Source organism: Molossus molossus, unplaced genomic scaffold (assembly GCF_014108415.1).
Source record: "Molossus molossus isolate mMolMol1 unplaced genomic scaffold, mMolMol1.p scaffold_m16_p_4, whole genome shotgun sequence".
Lineage (NCBI taxonomy): Eukaryota > Metazoa > Chordata > Mammalia > Chiroptera > Molossidae > Molossus > Molossus molossus.
The window spans coordinates 70,554,070-70,579,642 of NW_023425377.1; the positions used below are offsets into that span (position 1 = coordinate 70,554,070).

The window sequence follows — 25,573 nt, forward strand, 5'->3', positions numbered from 1 at the left end:
AGAGGAGACAAGGTTGAATCGTATATGAGCATTAATTCCAATATTGCCGGCAGTATGGGAGAATAGTGGGTCATCCCGTGAAATCTGCTCTGCTGCCCCTCACTTGCCAGCTGCTTTTAAAGGGTAGAGAAACAATGACTATGGGAGAAAAGGCAGTTAGTAAAAAAAAGAGGGCAGTGGATGGGTAAAATGGTTACAAGCAAAAGGGGAGGAATGTAGGCTGGGGGGTTGCAGAGGCTGGTCTCCAGTGAGTCGCCATCACAGGTCCAGTGTTCAGATAATTAATCAGGTTATTAATCTTTCCATGATGTCAAGTAGTCCCCCCTTGTCCTCAGATTAGGAGAATGAGCAGCATTCCTGAGGTAAACTCCCAAGGGGCACACCCCCCAGCCAGGTCAGAATGGGCTTTTCTTTAATCAGAACAAAACAATCACAATTAACATTATAAAGAATGATTAACATTTTTCTGACTATGGCTAGTACCCCACTATGATTAGTTCTCTTTTATTCTATTATTCTCTCCCACCCCTTTCATAACAACTGGTTTAAATGTTCTTTGAAGATTACCAAATCCACACCCTGGTAAACTCAGGGCTCTTTGGGTTCATAGTTAAACTAGCACCATTTTTTTAAATTTTTTTACCCACTTCCAACAGAATCCAAGTGCATACTATCTATAGTCATAAAGTCCCCTAGCCATGCCCAGAGATAAGTACAGAACAATTCTGGTATTCTGGCCAAACATGCATAAATCAAGAAACTTTCTACAAAATACCATCCTATGCTGAAAGAGACTGAAGGGACCCAATGACTAAATGCAACTGCATGACTCTGAATTGGACCCTTTTATCCTAAAGAACATCATTTGGGCTGTTGGTGAAATGTCAATGGCATTTGAGCTTTAGATGGTCATATTGGAGCAAACTTGCTCTCCTGATTTTGACAGTTGTGCATTGGTTATTGGCCTAAGGAGACACACTCAGAGTGTTATGGGCTGACAGGTATTGTGTCTGTAAAAAACTCAAACAGCTCTGAAATGCTGACCATTGAGGAATGTATGTACAGGAAGTATGTTTTCTGTGTATTGTTTCTGCAACCTTTAAATAAATTGAAAATAATTTTTTAAATCACTTAGTCATTTGGCAAAATTTGAATATGGACTACATATTAGATAATAGAATTAGATCAATCTTAAATGTCCTGAAGTTGATCATTATATTATAGTTATGTAAGAGAATGTTCTTGTCCTTAAGAGATGCACATGAAGTATTTGGGAGCAAATGGTCAAGATGTCTGCAGCTAACTCTCAAAAGGTTCAGGAAAAAAAATAACAATAATAGTAAAATATGTGTATATACATATTTATAGATATGAAGGGAGAGAAACAAGCAGAAAGAGACAAAAATAGAGACAGAAACAGAGAGAGATTAAACCAACGTGGAAAATGTTAACAATTGAGGATTCTATGTGAAGGGTTTGTGAGTGTTCATTGTAGTGTTCTTGTAATTTTTCTACAGATTAGCACATTTTCAAAATAAAATGTTGAAAAAAGAAGTCACTGGCTCTATTGCCTGAATTTTTATTATTTCAGGTATGGGTATCAAAATGTGCCCCTAGTGAGAGCCTGAAAAAGATAAATAAGAGAAGAAAATTAGAGATAGTCAGAAAATATTTGGTGACCACTACACATTAGCCACAAATGCTCTACGTTTTCAGTCTCCACTGGCAAGCATCTATTCAGCAATACCTTACATTACAGAGTTGTGCTCCTCCTTCTGAACACTTTCAAGAGTTGTATAAACCCATTTGGAGCCTTAAGAAAACCTTAAGCTTGCTGGGAATCTTGGAATGTGGGTTGTTAGACTATTTTGAAGCTGTTGAGAAAACAAATTGAAGTAAAACAGGGCTGTCAATATGGAACCATCTGCAAGACTAACTGAGGGCCTGGTCCATACACAGGACAAGTAGAACCTTTTCTGCCCTTCTGGGATTGAGTAGAGAGAGTTGGTGGGTGGGATAGTGATGCTGCCAAAGTCCGAAGATAGAGCTGTTCCAAATGCCTTCTCACACACAGCACGTCAAGCCAGTGCAGAGTGGGGACCCCGACATCTGGAGTGATTGGATATCAAGAGGAGACATCAAGCAAACAAGAGAGGGAGCACAAGCCATGCACAAAAAATATACCCTTGCCCTGGCCGGTTTGGCTCAGTGGTTAGAACGTCAGCCTGCGGATCTAAGAGTCACAGGTTCAATTCTAGCCAAGGGCATGTACCTCGATTGCAATTCATCCCCGGCTTTGGTCCAGGTAGTGTGGAGGCAACCAACCTATGTGTGTCCCTTTCACATTGATGTTTCTCTCCTCACCCCTCAACTCTATCTGACGATATTTGAAAAAATATCCTTGGGTGAGGATTTTTTTAAAAAAAGTTATACATACCCTTTTCATCTCTTTCCAAATCTGGGTCAAAATGCTCAGCTGTGACACCAGGACAGTCTCTCAGCTGTCTGGGAAGCAACACCACCATACCTGAGTCTATCAGGGTGCCAAAATAGTCGGGCTTCCAATTAGTAATTGATTTATTTGATATACATTCATAGAGTGTTTCTGTTCAGGTGCTAGAACGCTTTGGTACACACAATGGATTCTCCCAGTTCCTGCCTGGAGGCTTATAGTCCAAGGAGGGAGTATTGGTCCTTCTTCTTCATTCCTCTCTCAACCCACACCCTGTGCCATGAGACTTTGCTGTCTCTCTCACTAGAGGCAGAGTTCACACCCTTTGTGTTTTCAAATATAGTATATTACTGGACGCATAGTACGGCCAACAGATCAGAAGATAGTTTCCATGGAAAAGATAACTTATCACTCAAATTTCCCAAGAAGGGGACACACCAACACACAGGGATACACGGGAAAGCACCAGAATCAGCCAGGAGGCAGAGGGAGGGAGAAGTGTGAGCAGGAGATATTATTGTGGTTTCCATGGGAAAAAACAGGTGAGGCAGGGTCAACAGCCTTGGGATTGGCTAGTTCAAATAATTTCTGTGGGAGCTGGAATGTAGGAGCTACCCCTAGGTGCTTGATACCTGGCCCTGGGGCAATTAGGGCCAGTGGATAGTGGCCCAGAGTGTGAGAGCCCAATAAAGGAAGCATTTGGAATGTAAGCCCTGGATTGGTTGATTTGACTATGAAAGGCGGACTCATGGCAACTTGTTTACTGTCTCTAGGAACTGGCTAACCCTGGAAGGGGCAGTCCCTCCAGAGTCAGCAAAGCCCCAGATGTCAAATCATCAGAATACAGAAAATAAAAGACATGGTTACTCCACCTTGACATTGGGTCATCTGACCTGCTTTGGTCAATGGAATGTAGTGGAAGAATCGCTGTGCCATTTACAAGCCTGGACCTCCAAAGTCCCTGTGTTTCAATTTGCCCTGTTGTCTCCATTATTACCAGGAGGAGAGCTTCACCAAGAACAGCTATTCTTGTGGCCAAGGCCCCAGAATAAACACATGCAGAGTAAACTGAGCCCAATCTTCAGAGATAAGCTCAAACATGAATCAAGGCTACCCAGCTGATCCCCACCTGTATCAGCCAAGTCCCAGCCAAACCTTGGATATATGAGAGAGAATAAACAATTGTTACATTTGGAACATTCACCAAAATAACCCATATGCTGTGCTGTAAAGCAAGTCCCAATAAATTTTGAAAGACCATAATTAAACAGAATATGACCACAATGGAATTACACTACAAGTGAACAACAAAAAGATAACTAGAAAAGTCCCTGTTGTTTGGAAATTTAGCCACATATCTCTGAATAACCTAAAGGTCAAAGAAACAAATCACAGTGAAAATTAGAAAATATTATTAACTGAATGATAATGAAAATATAACATTATAAAAAGCTGTGGGATGCAGCTAAATCAATGACTAGAGAGAAATGCAAAGCTTTGAATGCCTGTATTTAAAAAGAAAAAAGCCCTGACCAGTTTGGCTCAGCGGTTAGAGTGTCAGCCCGCAGACCAGAGAGTCCCAGGTTCAGTTCCCACTAAGGGCATGTACCTCTGTTGCAGTTTATCTCTGGCCCTGATTGGGGTCGTGTGGGTGGCAACCACTCAATGTGTGTCTCTCACATTGATGTTTCTCTTTCTCTCTCTTCCCCCCCATCTCCCTCCTGCTCTATTTGAAGATAAATACAAAAATGTCCTTGGGTGAGGATAAAAAAAAATTTTTTTTTTTAAGTATAAAATATTATTGTTTCAAGACACTGAGTTTGGGGGCTCTATTCTTATGGAGCAATAGCTGACTGCTATAACAACTAGCATTTACATTGTATTCATTACATGCCATGCACAGAAAAAAAATACATATATATATTCATTGAAACTTATAAGGATGCTAGAAGAAAGATAGATACTAACGTTTCCCCCTTTTTAGATCTACTTCTAAACAACCACAGAGGTTGTGTGAATAGCTAATTCGGAGCAAAGCCAGAATTCTAATTCAGTGGCTCCACAGTTTAAGTTCTTAGCCACTGTGCTATACTGCCCCATTGAGGAACAAGATAATAATTACAACATTGTGATAAGTGCCATTAATTCACAGAGGTAGAGTCACCTAACTCAGACAATAAGAAAAAAATCTGGGCCCTGGTCAGTGTGGCTCAGCTGGCTGAGCATTGTCCTGTGCACAGAAAGGTCACCAGTTCTATTCCTGGTCAGGGCACAGGCCCAGGTTGCAGGCTTGATCCCCAGTAGGGGGCATGCAGGAGGCAGCTGATCGATGTTTCTCTCCTTTTCTCTTCCTCTCTCTCTAAGAATCAATAAAAACATATTTTTAAAAAATACTTCTGAAAAGAAGTGATGCTTGAGCTGAATATTGAGTACGAAAGAGATTATGTAAACAGAAAGTCAAGGCTGATGAAAAGGTTGTACAGACGCCCACAGGACAAAAAAACAGCTCAAAGTTCAGTGTGGCTGGCCGGCTCTCCATTTCCTCCTCCCCAGCCTCTGGCAATCTGCTTTCTGTCTCTATGTATTTGCCTGTTCTGGACATTTCATATCAGTGTAATCGTACACTCTAAACCTTTTGTGTCTGATTTCTTTCACTGAATGTAGTGTTTTTGTTTTGTTTTTTTATCTTCACCCGAGGACATTTTTTTCCATTTTTTGTTCAGATAGAGCGGGAGGGAGAGAGAGAGAGAGAAACATGGATGTGAAAGGGACACATTGAGTGGTTGCCACCCGCACCACCCAACCAGGGGACAAAACACAACCGAACCCCCATCTCTCTGGACCGCAGGCCAACTCTCTAACCGCTGAGCCAAACCAGCAGGGCTGAATGCAGTGTTTTTAAGGTTCATCCCTGTTATAGCATATGTTAGTACTTCATTCCTCTTTATGGCTGAATAATATTCCACTGTATGAGTGGACCACATTTTCTTTATCTCTTCATCCATTGATGACATTTGGCTTGTTTCCACATTTTGGCAATTGTGAATAATGCTGCTATAAACATTTGTGTACACTTTTTTTGTTTCCAAAATACATGTTTCTGATTCTTTGGGGTAGATACAAATTAAATAATGAATATCCAGGTAGGATTTTTTTTTTTTTTTTTTGGTGGTACGTGCCCCTAGAGGTAACCAAACCCAGGATTGTCTGGTTCACAGGCCAACACTCAAGCACTGAGCCAAACTGGCCAGGGCAAGGTAGGATTTTTTAATAAGTCCCCACTCATGGAGCAAATTAGAAAGAAAGGTAATAAAAGAACTCCAGATGTGTTGACAGATCTCCTGGGCCCTCCTGAGGGTGTCATGCACCAGAATCTAAAGTGCATCTCTACCTCCAGCTGGTGAGAACCTCAGTCATAGAGCCTTTCAGACACACACACACACACACACCTGCCAATGGAACTCCAGGCAGCATCAAGGCTAGCAAGCTGGGAGGGCACAGTACAGCATGCGAATGGAAAGCTGGATGAAGCACGTGATTTACAGCACAGGACCACTTACACGAATGATTTGGGAGCCTCCTGAGGGCTGGAGGTATTCTATGTCTTGATCCTGGTGGTGGTTACATAAGTGTACACATGTGCAAAAATTCATTGAGCCAAATGCTTAAGATTTATGCATATATGGACCTAAATTTCAGCACCAGCAAGCCTTGCCTCTGCATCTTCCCCATCCCCAGCTATTAAATGCCCTCCTCGGTTTCAGTTGCCAGGGCTCTCTGTCCACTTCAAATGTGCCATAATTATATATACCATAGGTTGGCACTTTTTCCTAAAATGGTCAGGTACTAAATATTTTCAGCTTTTTAGGCCAGATGAACTCTGTTGCAATGACTCAATTCTGTAGGCTGTAGCGTGAAATTAACCATAGGCAATACTAAGCAAATGGGCATGGCTGTGTTCCAATAAAACTTAATTTACAAACACAGGTAGGGGGTCATTGTTTACAGTCTCTGAGGTATCTGATATATACCATGTTGAATTGCTTCATCTGTCTCCTCTACCAAGAGTAACTACCTTGAAGGCAAGGACAAGTTTTTCCATTCCTGTGTCTTCACCATCTGGTCCAAAGCCTAACAAAATAAATGACTGTCCATAAACAAATCAGTAAGTGATTTATTGTTTACTTAGCTAAAACCTAAATTAGAAGAGGGGAAGATGATGTTGGGAAGCCAAGGCCTGTGTTGAACCCTCGGATACAATAGAAAATGTAGAAGCCAAAATCCAGGATAAGGAAGGAATTCCTCCTGACCAGCAAAGACTGATCTTTGCTGGCAAGAAACTGGAAGATAGACATACTTTGTCTGACTACAACATTCAAAAGAATTCCACTCTTCACCTTGTGTTGAGACTTCGTGATGGTGCTAAGAAAAGGAAGAAGAAATCTTGTACCATTCCCAAGAAGAATAAGCATAAGAGAAAGAAGGTTAAGCTGTCCTGAAATATTACAAAGTAGATGAGAATGGCAAAATCAGTTGCCTCCATTGGGAGTGCCCTCAGATGGATGAATGTGATGCTGGAGTTCTTACAGCCAGTCACTTTGACAGCCATTATTATAGCAAATGTTGTCTGACCTATTGCTTCAACAAACTAGAAGACAAGTAATTGTATATAGGTTAATAAAAGATGTGAACTAAAAAAAAGAGAGAGAGAAGAGGAAGAAAAGCAAAGTAGAGAAATATAAGGGTGCAGCCCCACACCACCCATAAAACACCTTCCAAGTATCCCCCATACTATGGGAGTTCTGGCTATTGCATTCATCTCATGTTTACTGAGTACAGGGTTTTCTTTGGGGGTGACAAAAACATTCTAGAACTAGGTGGAAGTGATGGGTTCACAACACTGTGAATGTACTAAATAACACTGAATTGTCCATTTTTAAATGGTTAATGTTATGTTTTGTGAACTTAGCTTCAATTTTTTAAAGCAAAATTAAAGTGATATAAAAATCTGAAAACCTTGCTGAAAAGGAAAAACAAAGGCTCCCTCTGGCTGCTGTGTGGAGAATAGACTTTATATACTATGAGGCAGGAGTAGAATCTGGATGTACCAAGTCCTTGAGCTTCAGTTATTTTACTTTTGTTAGTTGTTTTTTTTAACTGTTTTATTTATTTATTTATTTATTTATTTATTTATTTATTTATTTATTTATTTATTTATTATTCTTTCTTTTTTTGGTACGTGCCCCTAGCGGAACCGAACCCGAGACTCTCTAGTCCGCAGGCCAACGCTCCAACCTCTGAGCCAGACCGGCCAGGGCTTTTGTTAGTTCTTTTATTTCTGAAATATTTATTTTTTTATTTGTTAATCCTCACCTGAAGATATTTTGCCATTGTTTTTAGACAGAGTGGAAGAGAAGAAGGGAGAGGGGGAGGGAAAAATATTGATATGAGACACATCAATTGGTTGCCTCCTGCACAACCCCAGCTGGGGCTGGGGATTGAACCTGCAATCCAGGTACAGCCCTTGACCAGGAATCAAACCCACGACCCTTTGGTCTGCTGGCCGATGCTCAAATCGCTGAGCCTAACTGGCCAGGGCTCTGAAATATTTCTTGAAGGGCACAAAATTTTTGGTCTCAGAGCTACTGGGACTGGTTAGCTTCATTCGTCTTGGAACATGCTAAGAAATAAAGATGCTGCCACCAGGCTAGCTTGTGGGGTTCACAATTTGATCAGACAAATGTACCCTGATGTTGGAATCTTGTTGCAGTGGCTACACCTATGGAACACTTGCTATGTACCAGGAAGTGCATTAATCTATTTCATTTTGACCATACCCCTGTGAACTGATGGGCTTTTAATCATCTCTCCAGCTGACCCTCTGTTGCCCCTTGCCCCCCCCCCCAGTCCACTCTGCTTTCAGCCTTGGGGACAGTTGTTGCAAGCTCTCTGTCACCTCTTGTTAACAGTGTCACATCTCACATCTTTCTACTTTTTCAGCCTTCTCTAACCTGCAGGGTTGGAGAAAGTGTGAGTTTAAAGACCCCAGTATGCAACTGGTTATGGTTAACATTGATGTTATCATATCATGCAGTCCCTAATAAGATATACTCAAAAGTACTGCTATACAGTGAATGTTTGTGACCCCACTCAATATTCATATGTAGAAACGTAACTCCCAATGTGATGGTATTTGGAGGTGGGTCTTTTTTTTTTTTTAATTCTCACCCAAGGATATTTTTTTTAAATTTATCTTTATTGTTGAATGTATTACAGATGTTCCTCCTTTTTGCCCAATTGACCCCCTCCTCCCTGCTCCTGCCCCCCTCCTGCCTTTCTGCACACTATTTTCTGTGTCCATTGGTTATGCATATATGCATATAAGTTCTTTGGTTTATTTCTTCCAATGCCCTCCCATTCCTTTTGAGATTTGTCAGTCTAACAACCAATTTGTACTTCTTAATCCCTTCACCTTTTTCACCCATTCCCCCAACCCCTCTCCCATCTGGCAACCAACAAAATGTTCCCTGTATCTGAGAATGTTTCTGTTCTACTTGTTCATTTTGTTTGTAGATTCAATTGCCCATAGGTGTTTTTTTGACATTTTGTTTGTTCATATTTTTTAATCTTCTTTTTCCTCAAGAAGACCCTTCAACATTTCATATAATACTGGTTTGGTGGTGATGAACTCCTTTAGCTTTTTCTTGTCTGGGAAACTTTTTATATGTCCATTGATTCTAAATGATAGCTTTGCAGGATAGAGTAATCTTGGTTGTAGGTTCTTCCTTTTCATCACTCTGAATATTTCTCACCACTCCCTTCTGGCCTGCAAAGTTTTTTTTGAGAAATCATCTGACAGTCTTATGGGAACTCCCTTGTAGGTAATTAACTGCTTTTCTCTTGCTGCTTTTAAGATTCTCTCCTTGTCTTGAACCTTTTGCGTTTTGATGATGATGTGTCTTGGTGTGGGCCTCTTGAGTTTCATCTTGTTTGGGACTCTCTGTGCTTCCTGGACTTGTATGTCTGTTTCCTTCACCAAATTAGGGAAGTCTTCTGTCATTATTGTTTCAAATGGGTTTTCAATTTCTTGTTCTTTCCCTTCTCCTTCTGGCACCTCCATGATGTGAATATCAGTATGCTTGAAGTTGTCCCAGAGGCTCCTTACACTATCCTCATTTTTTTCTTTGGATTCTTTTTTCTTTTTGCTGTTCTGATTGGGTGTTTTTTGCTTCCTTATATTCCAAATAGATGGTTTGCTTCTTGGCTTTACCTACTTTACTACTGAATCTCTGTAAATTATTCTTTATTTAAGTTAGTGCCTCCTTCATTTCTGACTGGTCCTTTTTTACGCTCTTGGGGCACTCAGTAAGTTCAATGAAGTTCTCACTAAGTTAATTGAGCATCTTTATAAGCAGTGTTTTAAACTCTGCATCTGTTAGATTGCTTATCTCCATTTCGTTTAGTTCTTTTCCTGGAGATTTTTTCTGTTCTTTCTTTTGGGACATGTTTCTTTGTCTCCTCATTTTGGCTGCCTTTCTGTGTTTGTTTCTATGTATTAGATAGAGTTGCTGTGTCTCCTGGGCTTCCTAGGGTGGCCTATTATAGTAGGTGTCCTGTAGGGTCCAGAGGCACTGCCTCCCTGGTCTCCAGGTGGGTCCTTATGGTACATTCCTCATATTGGACTTTACATCCTTCTGTTGTCATTGAGTCTTGATTGCTGTTGGCATATCAATGAGAGGGTTTTACTCAGGCTGATCAACTGCAAGGACTGACTATGCCCACTATCTACCAACCTCTGACTAGGGGCCACCACACAGAGCAAGACTTACTTCAGCAATGCTCTTGTACCCACTGAGTCCATTCCTTAAATGTGTCACTTTTGGAGGTGGTTGGGTGATGGTGCTTCACAGTGGTCTGAAGCTGTCCACTGGGTGTGCTGGCTCTGGGGCAAGGTCAGCCACTTTCTATGTTCTACCTAGGGCCACCAGGCATAAGCTAGAAAGCCGTCTGCAGATGGCTGCTTCTTGTGCTGGGCTTGGAGGTGCCCAGGCAAAACCAAGTTGTGAACCTAGGCTAGCTACTTCTAGTGCCAGGCCTAGGACCACTTAACAAGAGGTATGGGGCTCATTGAGACCAGATGCTGCTTGTTTGAGATAATTTAGAAAAATCTGAATCAGGACAGGCCATTCCTATGGTAAAGCAGTTGGGAACAGCTTGGGTGGGCCTGAAAGTTGGGTGGGCCTGAAAGTTCAGTGGGGCAGGGCCTCAGGGAATCAGCAGGGTGGGGTAAATAGTGTGAACCACGTTGCTAAAGTCCCAGATATGGCTGCCGTCTGCTGGCCTGGTGGGGGAAGGGCTCACCAAAGGAACAAAGGCCTCCAAGAGCACATCTGTCCGGGAGAAAGCTGCCTCTCCAGTCCTTGCCCTGATGCCAAACAACTCAGTTTTTCCCCATGTGTCTCCGGTGCCTTTCAAGCTGCCTCCCCCACGCTGGAGCTCAGAGGGAGCAAGTCCAAGTAAGTCCGTGAGCGGGCCCTTTAAGAGGAGCTGCCTGGGGCTCCTGAAGCCCCAGCCTCCTTCAGCCTATGGTTTTTACAGCCAGAAGTTATAGGGACTGCTCTTCCTGGCACTGGAACCCTGAGTTGGGTGCCTGGTATGAGATGGGGACCCCTCATTTCTGAGGGAGGACCTTCACAGCTGAGATGTCCCTCTTTATTTTTATCCGCCACAACTGGGTGTGGAATCAGCCCGTCTGCACCTCCGCCCCTCCTACCTGTCTCTACGTGGCTTCTTCTTTAATTTCGTAGTTGTAGGACTTCCATTCAGCTTGATTTCAGGTGGTTCCGAATGATGGTTGTTCTGTAGTTTAGTTGTAATTTTGATGTGGTTGTGGGAGTAGGTAATACAGCGATTACCTACGCTGCCATCTTGACTGGAAGTCCGGGTATTTTTCCATTTATCTTCAGACAGAGTGGGAGGGAGGAAGAGAGGGAGAGAGAGAGAAAAACATCCATATGAGAGAGACACATTGACTAGCTGCCTCCTGCACGTCCCGGACCAGGGCCAGGTACGATTTGCAACCAAGGTACATGCCCTTGACTGGAATCAAACCCGCAACTCTTTGGTCCATGGGCCGATGCTCCAATTGCTGAGCCAAATTGGCCAGGCTGGAGGTGGGGGGAGGTCTCTGAGAGGTGATTAGGACATAGGGTGGAACCCACATGAATGGGATTAATGCCCTTGTAAATGGGGTCCCAGATAGCTCCCTCATCCCCTCTGCCATGTGACGGCAACAGAAAGAAGACAGCATCTATGAACCAGGAAGCCCATCCTCACCAGATGCCAAATCTTCCTGTGCCTTGATCTTGGGCTTTCAGCCTTCAGAACTGTGAGAAATACATGCATGTTGTTTAAGCCATCCAGTCTACGGTATTTTTGTTATTGTAGCCTGAACAAGGACACAATATCACTTCTATGAATTCCTGCCCAGAAATGAATAACTTCATACCTAGAATAATCAAATTATATGGAGACAAAAAAAGGTAGGTGATGGCTGCCAGAGGCTGGCAGAAGAGGGGAATAGAGAGTTAGTGTTTAACGGGGACAGAGTTTAAATTTAGCAAGCTGAAAAAAGTTCCAGAGATGGATGGTAGTGATGGTTACACAACAGTGTTAATGTACTTAATTCTATTGAACTATACACTAAAAAATGGTTAAGATAGGCCCTGGCCGGTGTGACTTAGTGGTTAGAGTACCGGCCTATGCACTGAAGGGTTGCAGGTTAGATTCTTGGTCAAGGGCATGTACCTGGATTGCAGGTTCAATCCCTGGCCCCGGTCAGGGCAGGTGCAGGAAGAAACCAATTGATGTGTCTCTCTAACATCAGTGTTTCTTTCTCTCTCCCCTCCCCCCCTTCTTCCACTCTCTCTAAAAAACAAAGAAAAAAATATCCTTTGGCGAGGATTAACAACAACAACAAAAATTAATGATTAAGATAGTACAATCTAGCCCAGCCGGTATGGCTCAATGATTGAGCATCGACCCATGCACCAAGAGGTCACCAGTTTGATTCCCAGTCAGGGCACATGCCCAGGTTGGGCACATGCAGGAGGCAGCCAATCTATGTTCTCTCTCATCGATGTTTCTATCTCTTTTTTCCTCTACCTTCCTCTCTCTCTAAAATCAATAAAGAGAAAAAAAATTTTTTTAAAGATAGTACAATCTATATTACATTTATTTTACCACAATTTATCAGCAAAACTGATTTTCCAGGTATAGAACTATAGTCATTTCTTTGTACACAGTTGTAAAAAATATTTCATAATTTCAATGTAAATGTGAGAAAACATTCTACAAAATACCTGGCAGTACACTTCAAAAATGTTAACATCAAGAAAGACAAGTAAACACTGAGGAACTGTCACAGAGTACAAGAGACAAAGGAGACTCAACAACTCAATGAAATTGTTATAAGCAGCCCACAGTCCGAGTGGGCCTGGCAGGCCCCAAGGCTGCACAGAGGATATAGGCACATGAGATCCAGACTACAACTGGCTCCCCCAGATGTGTAGGTTCTATGTCCAGCATTGGCAGGTGGGCTGAGGGCTTCAGCACCTCCAGGCTTACTGATGGCAGGTCCAGCAGCCCTACCTCCGCACTACAGTAGATAATCAGGGAGCATCAGGGAGTCTCCCCCACTGGCCAAGATGGCACCCAGGGAGGTTCTTACAATGAGTGGGCCAAAAGCTAGAAGTACGAATGGACAGGATCCAAGCATGACAAAAGCTAGGAAGATTAATGAACAGGACCCCAAAGGGCCAAAGAGCACACCCATAGCTAGAAAATGAATGAATAGGGCCCCAGTGTGCTAAAAGCTAGAAAGATGAACAGGGCCCGAGAGCATCAAAAGCTAGCAAGATAACTGGATGGAAAAAAAGCCCTCCCCTTCCTATCCCTATAAGAACCACCAGCTTGAGCAGTAAGGGAAGATGCTCTTTGAGATGGGAGTGCTCCATTCTCCCAGGTCACACAGTACCTGAATAAACCTCATTCCTTTTGCACAAGCACCTGTCTCACGAGTTTGGCTTTTATTGTGGCAGGCAGCCAAACCTGCGTTTTTTTGTTTGTTTGTTTGTTTGTTTTGTTTTGTTTTTGTTTTGTTTTCTGTTTTTGTTTTGTTTTGTTTTGTTTTGTTTTGGTTGCAGTGTGTTGTCCTGGATGGGTTCCTGGGCTAAATAAAGGACATCTGTGGAAAACCCATTAAATTATTTAAAAGGTACTAATGTGGATTTCTTAGTCTGGGTAAATCTTAGTTATGAAAGATGTTAACATTTTGAGAAGCTGTGTTAAGGGTATACAAGGATTGTTTGTAATATCCTTGCAACCTTCCTACAAGTCTAAAATTATTTTAAAATGAAAAGTTTTAAAAGAAACGTTCCAGGTTTCAACCCTCAACCAATGGAGAATGTGATCCAGTGGATAAATGTTCCTGCTTCCAGCTTTCAAACAGACACTGTTGGGACAAAGCTTTACCCAATTGTGGCCTCAATAATACACCTTCCGTTGCTTTTCCTCCTTTTTGGACATACTCTCCAAGCTCTCTCACTTCTACTCCCTAAAGTCACTTCTGGCCTGGCCGGTGTGGCTCAGTGGTTGAGCGTCGACCTATGCACCAAGAGGTCACTGGTTCGATTCTCGGTCAGGGCACATGCCCGGGTTGTGGACCTGATCCCCAGTGAGGGGCATGCAGGACGCGGCCAATCGATGTTTCTATCTTTCTCTCCCTCTCCCTTCCTCTCTCTCCAAAATCAATAAAGAAAAGAAATAAAAGCACTTTTAAAGTCACTTCTGACAAGGATCCTCCCTCCTTGAACAAACTTTAGTTGGGCTTCTCTAAGTCCTCTTCCTGATTAGGCTTCATCCTTGGTGTGCTGAGCCCAGTTTAGCAAGAACCCCAGACCCTTGATATCTCACCAAGTTCTTTTCAACTGATTGCCTATCAACTGATTCCCCTACTTTGCCCATTGGCTATAACTCCCAGCTGCCCTTGCTGCACTAGGAGTTGAGTTCAATCTCTCTCCCCCATTGCAATAGTCTTCCTTGTCTATTTAACACTGTCTGGTACAAGTTTTCTTTGACACCTCCCAACCTGATTCCAAGTCCTTATCTCAAGGGGACCCAAACTAAGATGAGAAAAATGAGGTGCAGAGAAGTAAGGCAGCTCTCCCAAGGTCACATAGCCAGGAAATGGTAGAGATAAGGCTCCAACCAGACAGCCCAGCACCAATGTTTGCCCTCTTAATGACTACACTGTACCTCCTCTAAGAGTTAAAAAAATTTTCATTTTAAATTTCACTAACTGACACCTAGATTTATGTCCCCATAATTCTCTAATACAGATTCAAACAACATTCTTCTGCCACTTATTTGAATAACATGTTTAGGGCAGAAAATAGTGAGAGCTTGAAATTCTTCTAATTTTACTTACAAATACAGTCAAACCCCAGTTCTCGAACATCTCCCATTGATAAGGGCAGGGAGGAGATGATAAAATAATAGGGAATTAGTCATAGTGAGGTACTAGTCATAGTTATAAGAACTAGAAATGTTAACATCCTTGCTCTGTTCATCGTGATTGTTCGGTTCTGATTAAAGAAAGCACATTCTCTCCTGGCTGGGAGCTGTAAACCCTGGGAGTTTACCTCAGGAATGCTGTCCATTCTCCTTCTCTGAGAACAAGGGGAAACTGCTCAACATCATGGAAAGATTAACAACCCTGTGATCCGGACATTGAAATCTTGGAGGCAATGCCCTGGTGACCACCCTTTTGCAACCCCAGCCCGTACTCCTTCCTTGTGATTGTTATCACCTATAACTACTTTGTCCATTTTTATTTTTTTATTTTTTTGCCTACCTGCTCTTCCCCACGTAGTCTTTGTCTTTCATGCCTTCTAAGCAGCCAGCTAACAGCTGAGAGCAGATTTTTCAGGGATGACCCACTGCTCTCCCATACTGCCAGCATTACTGAAATAATCACTCAACTACGATTCAAACATCTCTGCTTAATTGGCTCAATTAATGAGAGGCAGCCTGGACCTGTTTGTTATCCAGTTTCACCATCTCAAACAATTCAGTTCTCCATCAAGTTGCTTATGGGAAAAATATCTCAGTTTTTGAACAAAACTTCAGTTCTCCACCTGATAACACTTTCATGCTGATACATCAGCTTGACAAAAAGCGTCTCTCAGGCCATGAAGAAGGAGAGAATGTGAATAAGTTTACTGCTAAATTTCACATTGTTAACATCTCAGGAAATTGTGCTGTGAATATTTCCGTGGGGTTTTTTGTGGATTTTTTTTTTTTTTTTTTTTTTTTGCTTTTGCTGCTTGTGAAATGGATGATTAGCACAATTTTAAAGCATAAAGAGGCCATCAGGTGTGCTGATGTTGCTAAGGGTGTAAAAGTACTCACAAAACAATGATTGCAGGCAATTAAACAGGTAGAAAAACTGTTGTTGATTTGGATAAACAAAAAAGCAGTTGCCAATGATAGCATTTTGGAAGCAGTGATTGTGAAGAGCTGAAAGTGCTGCACCCCTGGAACAAGTGCTGACAATGATCCATTTAAGCCTATCGGGATGGTTCGATAAATTTAAGAAAAGAAGTATTTGCTTCTAGATTAAACAGTACATTAGACATGGACATAGAAAGGTTAAAACAGGGACTCATTTAGGGGTCTGGAATGAATTAATTCAATTTATATTATTTTTCATGGGAAAAATATGATTTGGTTTTTGAACAAATCGTTTCTCAAACAGCCTTCTGGAACAAACTAAGTTCAAGAACAGAGTTTCCACTGTAATAAAGGTTGATTCATTCTCTGTTCTCCAAAACCTTCCCAAAACAACTAGCAATCTGGTTGGTGTTACAGGATGCCAAATGTCACATACATACATCTCTTACAATTTCTATAATTCTTTCTCAAAAGCAACACTCAGAAGCAGTCACAAAGCTACAGCAGTAAACAAGGTATATTCCCAGACAGGAGAAAAGTATCCTCCTGAAACAGATGGAATGAGCAAGAAGGGGGGCAGGGAGAAGGTAAGAGTGGGAGGGGGAGTGAAAGGGCAGCTTCTGGGAGAAACTTCAGTGTTCAATCTTGTACAGTTTATTAACAAAGTAAGAAAACTAAGTTGCTATAACAGACACCCAAAAATATACACAGTTAAAAGAATATAGAACTATGACCCTTTCTCAGGTAACTGCCTTCAAGTAAGTAGTCCAGGTGTGCCTGGGAGCTTCTTTCTGTTCAATCACTTGGGAATCAAAAGAATATTCAATTGTCTTGCTCTACTATTCTGTTAGTTTTCTAGGGCTGCTGTAACAAAGAACCACAAAGTGGATGGCTTAAAACATCAGGTATATTTATTCTCTCACAGTTCTGGTGGCCAAGAATCTGAAATCAAGGTGTTGGCAGGGTCATGCTCCCTCTGAAGTCTCTAAGAGAGGATTCTTCTTGCCTCTTCCAGCTTCTGGTGGCCCTAGGCATTTTTTGGCTGTGGCAACATCACTTCAATCTCTACCTCCATTTTCACTTGGTTACCTTGCATCTGTCTCTCTCTGTAACATCTTATAAGGTTACCAGTCATATTCTACTAGCAACCCCCACCCCGTATTAATGACCTTATTTTAACTTGATACCTACAGAGAACATATTTCAAAATTAGGTCACTACTGAAATATTGTTGTTGTTTTTATCCTCACCCGAGCATATTTTTCCATTTTTTGTTCAGATAGAGTGGGAGGGGGGGAGAGAGAGAGAGAGAGAGAGAGAGAGAGAGAGAGAGAGAGAGAGAGAAACATCGACGTGAAAGGGACACATCGAGTGGTTGCCACCCACAGGACCCAACCGGGGCCGGGGACAAACTGCAACCAAGGTACGTGCCCTTAGCGGGTACAGAACCCAGGTCTCTCTGGACCGCAGGCCGACGCTCTAACCGCTGAGCCAAACCGGCCAGGGCACTACTGAAATGTTTTTACTCAACACTTTTTTTTAAATCCTCACCCAAGGATATTTTTCCTTTATCTTCAGATAGAGAGGGAGGGAGGGAGGGAGGGAGGAGAGAGAGAGAGAGAGAGAGAGAGAGAGAGAGAGAGAGAGAGAGAAAGAGAGAAACATTGATGTGAGAAAGACACATCAATTGGTTGCCTCACACACAACCCTGACCAGGGCCAGGGACCAAACTGCAACCAAGGTACATGCCATTGACCAGAATCGAACCCACGACTCTTTGGTCCATGGACACTAACCACTGAGACAAACTGGCCAGGGCTTTACTCAATACTTTTGACATTATATGTTTGTGTTGGTTTTCACACCAACAAACCAATTTTCCAACTCTCCAGACACCAACTGGGTGTCCAGATGTTGAGTCAGATCCCATGATTCTCTCCCCAGGCTCAATAATTTGCTAGATCAGCTCACATAACTCAGGGAAAATGGCTTAATTACTATTACTGGTTTATTATATAGGACATTATAAAGTACACAAATAACAGCCAGATTGAAGAGGTACATAGAGAGAAGTCTGGAAGGGTCCCAAGTACAGGACCTTCTGTCCCATGGAGTTGGGGTGTGTCACCTTCCTGGCACATGGATGCATTCACCAACCCAGAAATTCTTTGAAGCCCACAGTTTAAGGGATGTGATGGAGGTTACATTATGTAGGCATGATTGATTAAATCATTAGCCAGTCATTGGTAATTGACTCACTCTTCAGTCCCTCTCTCCTCCCCAAAGGTTAGGGGAGTGGAACTGGAAGTTCCAACCCTCTAATTATGTCTTGATCTTTCTGGCTTCCAGCTCCCATCCTGAAACTACCTAGGAGCCCCAGCCACCTGTTATTCATTAGCATACCAAAGACACTCATCATTCTGGAGATTCCAAGGGTTTTAGAAGTTCTTGGTCAGGAACCTGGGACTAAACCCAAATATTATAACAAAAGATTACCTATCATCCCTATCATTCAGAAAATTACGAGCATTTTAGGAGATTTGTGCCAGATTAAGGGGAGGGGTTCTGGGGGGGAGGGTGAAAAAGGTAAAGGAAATAAGTATAAATTGGTTGTTATGTGCTCGCTTCGGCAGCACATGTACTAGAACTGGAACGATTCAGAGAAGATTAGCATGGCCCCTGCGCAAGGATGACACGCGGATTCCTGAAGTGTTCCATATTTTTAAAATTAGAAAAAGAAAAAAAAATTGGTTGTTAGACTGATGAACCTCAAAGGGGAGGGGGAAGGGAGGATGGCAAGAGATAAACCAAAGAACATATATGCATATATGCATAACCAATGGACACAGACAATAGTGTAGGGATGGCAGGAAGGGGACGAAAGAGGAGGGTCAATGGAGAAAAATGGAGGGGACATCTGTAATACAGTCAACAATAAAGATAAGTTTTAAAAGAAAAAATAATAATAATAAATACTATTCTCTGAAAAAAAAAATCAGTGGCCTAGTCCTTATCCTCAAGGGGCTTACTGCCTCCAACCAACCCAGAATCCACTCTTCTTTTATTCCTTTTAGTAGTACAACCCCCACTCTGGCCAGTGTGGCTCAGCGGTTAGAGTATCATCTTACACACCAAAGGGTCATGCAGGTTAGATTCCCCGTCAAGGACAGATACCTGGGTTGCTGGTTCTATCTTCCCCTGGGTTGGTGCAAATGCAGGAGGCAACCAATCGATGTGTCTCTCTCACAATGTGTCTCTTTCACATGAATGCTTCTCTCTCTCTCTCTCTCTCTCTCTTTCTCTTTCTCTTCCTAACTCCCTCCCTCTCTCCCTCCTCCCCTCCACTCTCCCTAAAAAATCAATGGGAAAAAATACCTCTCGTGAGAATTAACAACAACAATTTATACAACCTCTGAATTTTACAAATGTCCCCCCAGCTAGAAACTACATATTCCAGGAGCCCTGGCAGCCTGTTGTGGCCATGTGACTATGTTTGAGCCAATAGAATTCAAGTAAACATAAGGGCAATTTGGAAGTCATCTCTTTAAACACAAACCTACTTGCACTAGCCTTCCTCCTCCCCCTTTTGCTGGCTGGAACTTGGACATGGAGGCAACCAAGTTCCTACTGTGTATCTGAGGACAATTCATGGAAGAACCACAGGATGGAAAGAATCTGAGTTCCTGGATGACCTAATGGAGCAAAGAAAGAGACATAATATCCAACCATGACCTTCTTTGTACCATGTTTAATTTTAACCAAAGATGTGGGTCCATAGAAAGTCTGTGGCATGACTTAAATGGAACGACACACTATAAAATCTTGTGCCCTGGCCAGTTTGGCTCAGCGGTTAGAGCTTTGGCCTGTAGTCCCGAGAGAACTGGGTTTGGTTCCCACTAGGGGCATGTACCTCAGTTGCAGTTTGTCCCCAGCCCTGGTTGGGTCGTGCGGGTGGCAACCACTTGATGTGTCCTTTTCACGTCGATGTTTTTCTCTCTCTCCTTCTCTCTCTCTCTCTCTCTCTCTCTCTCTCTCTCTCTCCCCCTCCCACTCTATCTGAACAACAACAACAAAAAAAAAAACCTTGTTGTAAGCATTCCATAAAACCCAAAGCCAAGCAACAGGTTGCTGTAAAACTATAATGTGCAGGAAGGTAGATGGCACAAACAGAAACCTCATGCAAATATAAAAAGGCACCCACTCTGATATACAAGTTAGAAGGTGCACTGTGCTCCAACTTGGGGGACACAGCCTAGACTGGATTTTAGCCCCATTTCCACTCCTTCAGCTAGGCACAGCCTGCACAGTCAGTCATAAACAAAGGTTTATGTCTAAATGCAAAAACAAAAGTGGAAAGGGAAATCTTATATCTAAATGAATTTTATATAAAGTGAATTGTTTTCAGGGCAATGAGGAAGTTTTCTATTTAAAGAAATCCTTCTGTGGACTCCTTTGTAGAGTGGAATTGATCACCACTGAATCATCTGTGCAAAATTAAGATGTGTAATTTGGTCTAAGCTAGATCTGACCAGAGATATCAGATAAATTATAGCTACCATTATAAATTAGAGAGGACTCAAAGCCAAAAGAGGAAAGAAAACAATGACATGTGGATGTGACCGGATTGACATTCAGGAGATCTTTAATATGGTCTCCACCAGCAACTAATCATGGCCAGGATCTGCCTGCCTGTGGTAGTATAACACATGTTCCTGGGGATAGAATATCACAGCGGTTCTCAACCTTTGGGGTTGGCGTGTTGATGTCATCACCATGGTCTTAGGAACCAAGACACCACTCCCCTATCCATCTTTAGGTGGGTCCACCCACATGCAGATACACCTACAGACAAGTACCAGCATGATGACATCAACACGCCAACCCCATCAGATACACCCCATACAAATACAGGTGTATGTGACAGGGTTGACGCCATAATGTACTTATGTGGACTAGTCACACATGTGTAGAGAGCAGCTACTGTGTAGAAAGCAGCTACTCTGTTGAAAGCAGCAGTATTGGAGGTGAAACGACACTTCATGAATTATAATTACTGGGTAAATGTAAAATCATGCACTTTAAAATCATCAACTACTGCAAAAAAAAAAAAATCTGTACCATTGGAACTTAATCTGGATGCTGATCGGTCTTTATATATTCAGCTGTGTTTGGTGTGAATACTGCGCCCTTGTGATAGTAACAGTTATGTAAAAAAAAAAAAAAAAAACCACACACAGAGTGGTAAATCATAGGAAACTTTAATGAACTGTATTGACTAAACTATGCCATGTATCATCTTTTGTATTATTAAAGCTATTGTTATATATTATTTTCATTACCAAACCATCTCATGACAATGGATCATGTAGAGAAGAACATTAAGAAAAGAAATACAATGAGGATTTTTTACAGTATGGTTTTACCTCAATAATTAAAGCAGGAATTGAGAAACCACAATGTGTTATTTGTTGTGAAGTTCTATCAGCCGAATCTATGAAGCCAAACAAACTAAAATGCCATTTTGATAGCAAGCATCCAATTTTTCCCAGCAAGGATGTCAACTATTTTAGAAGCAAAGCTGATGGACTCAAGAAAGCCAGACTTGAGCCCTGGCTGGTTTGGTTCAGCGGTTAAGCGTCAGCCTGTGGTCCAGAGAGACCCAGGTTCAGTTCCCACTAAGGCACGTACCCCGGTTGCAGTTTGTCCCCGGCCCTGGTTGGGTCGTGCAGGTGGCAACCACTCGATGTGTCCCTTTCACGTTGATGTTTCTCTCTCTCTTTCTCCCTCCTTCCCTCCCTCCTACTCTATCTGAACAAAATATGGAAAGATGTCCTCGAGTGAGGATTAAAAAAAAAGAAAGCCAGACTTGACACTGGTGGCAAGTACCACAAACAAAATGTAGCAGCTGTTGAAGCTTCATATTTGATGGCACTCAGAATCGCCAGAGCTATGAAACCTCACACCATTGCTGAGGATTTACTTTTGCCAGCTGCCAAAGAAGACATTGTCCGAGTTATGATCAGAGACAAATTTGTTATGAAATTGAGTGCAATTTTCTTATCTAATGACACTGTCCGCAGAAGAATAGATGACATGTATGTAGATATTCTTGATCAGGTAATTCAGGAAATTAAATCTGCTCCACTTCCAATATTTAACATCCAGCTTGATGAATCTACAGACGTGGCAAACTGTTCCCAGTTACTGGTTTACATGAGGTATATTAATGATGGCAACTTTAAAGATGAGTTTCTTTTTTGCAAACCTCTTGAAACGACAACTACTGCATGTGATGTATTTGACATAGTTTGTTCATTTCTGAAAGAGCATAAGATCTTTTGCGAAAAGGTTTGTGGTGTTTGCACAGATGGTGCTCCAGCTTTGCTAGAATGTCAATCTGGATTTCAACGTTTGGTACTGAATGAGTCACCAAAAGTCGTCAGAACTCACTGTATGATTCATCGGCAAATATTAGCAACAAAGATGCTGCCACAAGAGTTACAAGAAGTAATGAAAAGTGTCATAAGTTCTGTCAATTTTGTAAAGGCGAGCACTTTAAACAGTTGACTGTTTTCTCAACTGTGCAATGAGTTGGATGCACCAAACAATGCTCTGCTATTTCACACTGAAGTGAGATAGTTGTCGACGGGAAATGTTTTAAAGCGTGTTTTTGAGCTTCGTGATGAACTCAAAATGTTTTTTAATCATAAAGCAAACCACAGTTTGAAGCACTTTTCAGCAATAAAAGTGAACTGCAGAAAATAGCTTACTTGGTTGACATTTTTGCCATCTTGAATGAGTTAAATTTATCACTGCAAGGACCAAATGCAACATGCCTCTATTTGTCTGAAAAGATCCGATCATTCCAAATGAAACTTCAGCTTTGGCAAAAAAAAAAAAAGGATGAAAATAAAATTTACATGTTGTCTACCTTATCTGCTTTCTTTGAGGAACATGACATTGAACCAGACAAAAGGATTACGATGATAATGTCTGTGAAAGAACACTTGCACATGCTTGCATACGAAATTTTATCGTACTTTCCAAATCCACCTGACACCCCATTTGCACTTGCCAGAAGACCATTCACAGTCAAAGTTGAAGATGTTCCTGAGAAAGCACAAGAGGAGTTTATTGAACTTATTAACAGCGATGCAGCAAGAACTGATTTCTCTACAATGCTAGTTACAAAATTCTGGATCAAGTGTTTGCAGTCATATCCTGTTCTGTCTGAGACTGTGTTGCACCTTCTTCTTCCATTTCCAACAACATATCTTTGTGAATCAGGGTTTTCCAGCTTGTTGGTTATCAAATCTAAATACAGAATTAGACTTGTTGATCTTCGTTGTGCTCTTGCAAAGACTGCCCTGAGAATTTCTGATCTGGTGAGAAAGAAGCAATCTCAACCTCCGCACTGACATTGGCTTTTTGCCCATACTGTTGCAAAATGTCACAATGTAGTTTACTGCTATATTAAGACTGTTACCCATGCTACACCATGCTTCAAGACAAAATTTTATTTATTTGTAATTAGAAATAAATATTTCACAATATATAATTACATATTGTTTTTGTGATTAATCACTATGCTTTAATTCTGTTCAATTTGTAACAATGAAAATACATCCTGCATATCAGATATTTACATTACGATTCATAACAGTAGCAAAATTACAGTTATAAAGTAGCAACAAAAATAATTTTATGGTTGGGGGTCACCACAACATGAGGAACTGTATTAAAGGGTCGTGGCATTAGGAAGGTTGAGAACCATTGGAATATCAGCTTCTGTCCAGTTGGAAAGTGAAGGAACGAAAGGGCAATAAAGAACAACTCCGAAGAAACTTCCACAAGTTGAAGCAAAAGGGTATTAACCAACAAGTGAAATCAATGCACCGAAGTTCTCAGCCCACCCCACCCCAGATGCCTTGACAACTGGGAGGTGTTGAGGCGTCACACATGCACCTTGGGGTGGTGTCCTGGATCCGAGGTGTGAACAGCCTTGGGTACAAACTCCTAGCTTGGCTGTTCTGGGTTGCCTAGCGGGAAAGCTGGATTGGAGGGGCCTAGAAGGGATAAGAAGCTCGTCTGAGTGCCCCGTTAGTGCTGAGCGCTCTTTGGGGGGCTTTGAAGAAGACCCCCAACTTTCAGTCCCTTCCTTCAAAGCTGTGAGACCTTGGTCCAGTTCCGTAGCCTCCCATCCTTATTTAACCCATTTGTAGAATGAGGGTTCACAGCCCCTACCTCAGAGACCGTAAAAAATTTCAAAAACTGGGAACAGTGTGGACTCTGTGGTGAGTGCTTGGAAGGCCTTCGAGGCGGGAGTGGTGGGGTTAGGGGTCCCCTCAACAGCTGAAGAGATGGTTATTATTGTCCTCCCCATTTCACAGGAAAAGAAACTAAGACCCAGAAAAGTGAAGTGACCTGCCCAAGGGATTCTGCTAGTGCCTGGCAGGACAAGGAAGGGAAGGTGCCCATTTTGGGGTAACCCACCGCAATGGAGAATCTGGGGGTGGGGTGAGCCTTTGTGCCTTGTCAGGAGTGAGCAGGTTGTGTTTGAATGTAAGGAGTTGGGGGGAAATAAATTAAATAAAATAAATAAACAAATAAATGTTGAGAGTGGGGAGAAATGAAGTCAAGAAATAACACCATCGGAACCATAGGCATACCTTGGAGATCTTGCAGGTTCATTTCCAGACTGTTGCAATAAAGTGAGTCACACCGGAATCTTTTTGTTTCCCGGTGCATATATAAGTTATGTTTACATTATACTGTAGTTTAAGTGTGCAATGGCATTATTTCTAAAAAATGTATATACCTTAGTTTAAAAATACTTTATTGCTAAAAAATGCTAATCATTATATGAGCCTTCAGTGAGTCCCTTATGCTCATGGAAGATCTTATCTCACTATTGACGGCTGCTGACTGATCACAGATCACCATAGCAAGTATAATAATAATGAAAAAGTTTGAAATGTTACAAGAATTACCAGAATGTGATAGAGGAAGTGAGCAAATGCTGTTGGAAAATAGCACTGATAGACTTTCTTTTTTTTTTTTTTTTTTATTATCCTCACCCGAGGACATTCCCTCATCTTTTGTTTAGATAGAGTGTGGAAGGGAGAGAGAGAGAGAGAAACATCGACGTGAAAGGGACACATCGAGTGGCTGCCACCCACACGACCCAACCAGGGCCGGGGACAAACTGCAACCGAGGTATGCGCCCTTAGCGGGAACCGAACCCGGGTCTCTCAGGACCGCAGGCCGACGCTCTAACCGCTGAGCCAAACCAGCCAGGGCTACTGATAGACTTTCTAGATGCTGGTTGGCTACAAGCCTTCAATTTGTAAAATACTCAGTATCTACAAAGCATAAGAAAGGGAAATGCAGCCCTGGCTGGTTTGGCTCAGTGGTTAGAGTGTCGGTGTGCTGACCAATGAGTCACGGGTTAGATTCAGGCCAAGGGCATGTACTTCAGTTGCAGTTCATTCCTGGCCCTGGTCAGGGTCGCATGGGAGGCAAGCAGTCAATGTGTCCCTCTTACTTCAATGTCTCTCTCTCCCTTTCTCTCCTTCCCATTCTATCTGAAGATAAATAGAAAAATATCCC

The 25,573-nt window shown here is 42.1% G+C and overlaps 1 non-coding gene across 1 annotated transcript; it reads left to right on the forward strand.

Annotated features, from left to right (window-relative positions):
- Positions 1-18,581: 18,581 nt before the first annotated feature.
- LOC118616575 lies at positions 18,582-18,688 on the forward strand. The gene has a single exon (XR_004956572.1). It is a non-coding gene; the product is annotated as a U6 spliceosomal RNA (small nuclear RNA).
- The last annotated feature ends 6,885 nt before the right edge of the window (positions 18,689-25,573 follow it).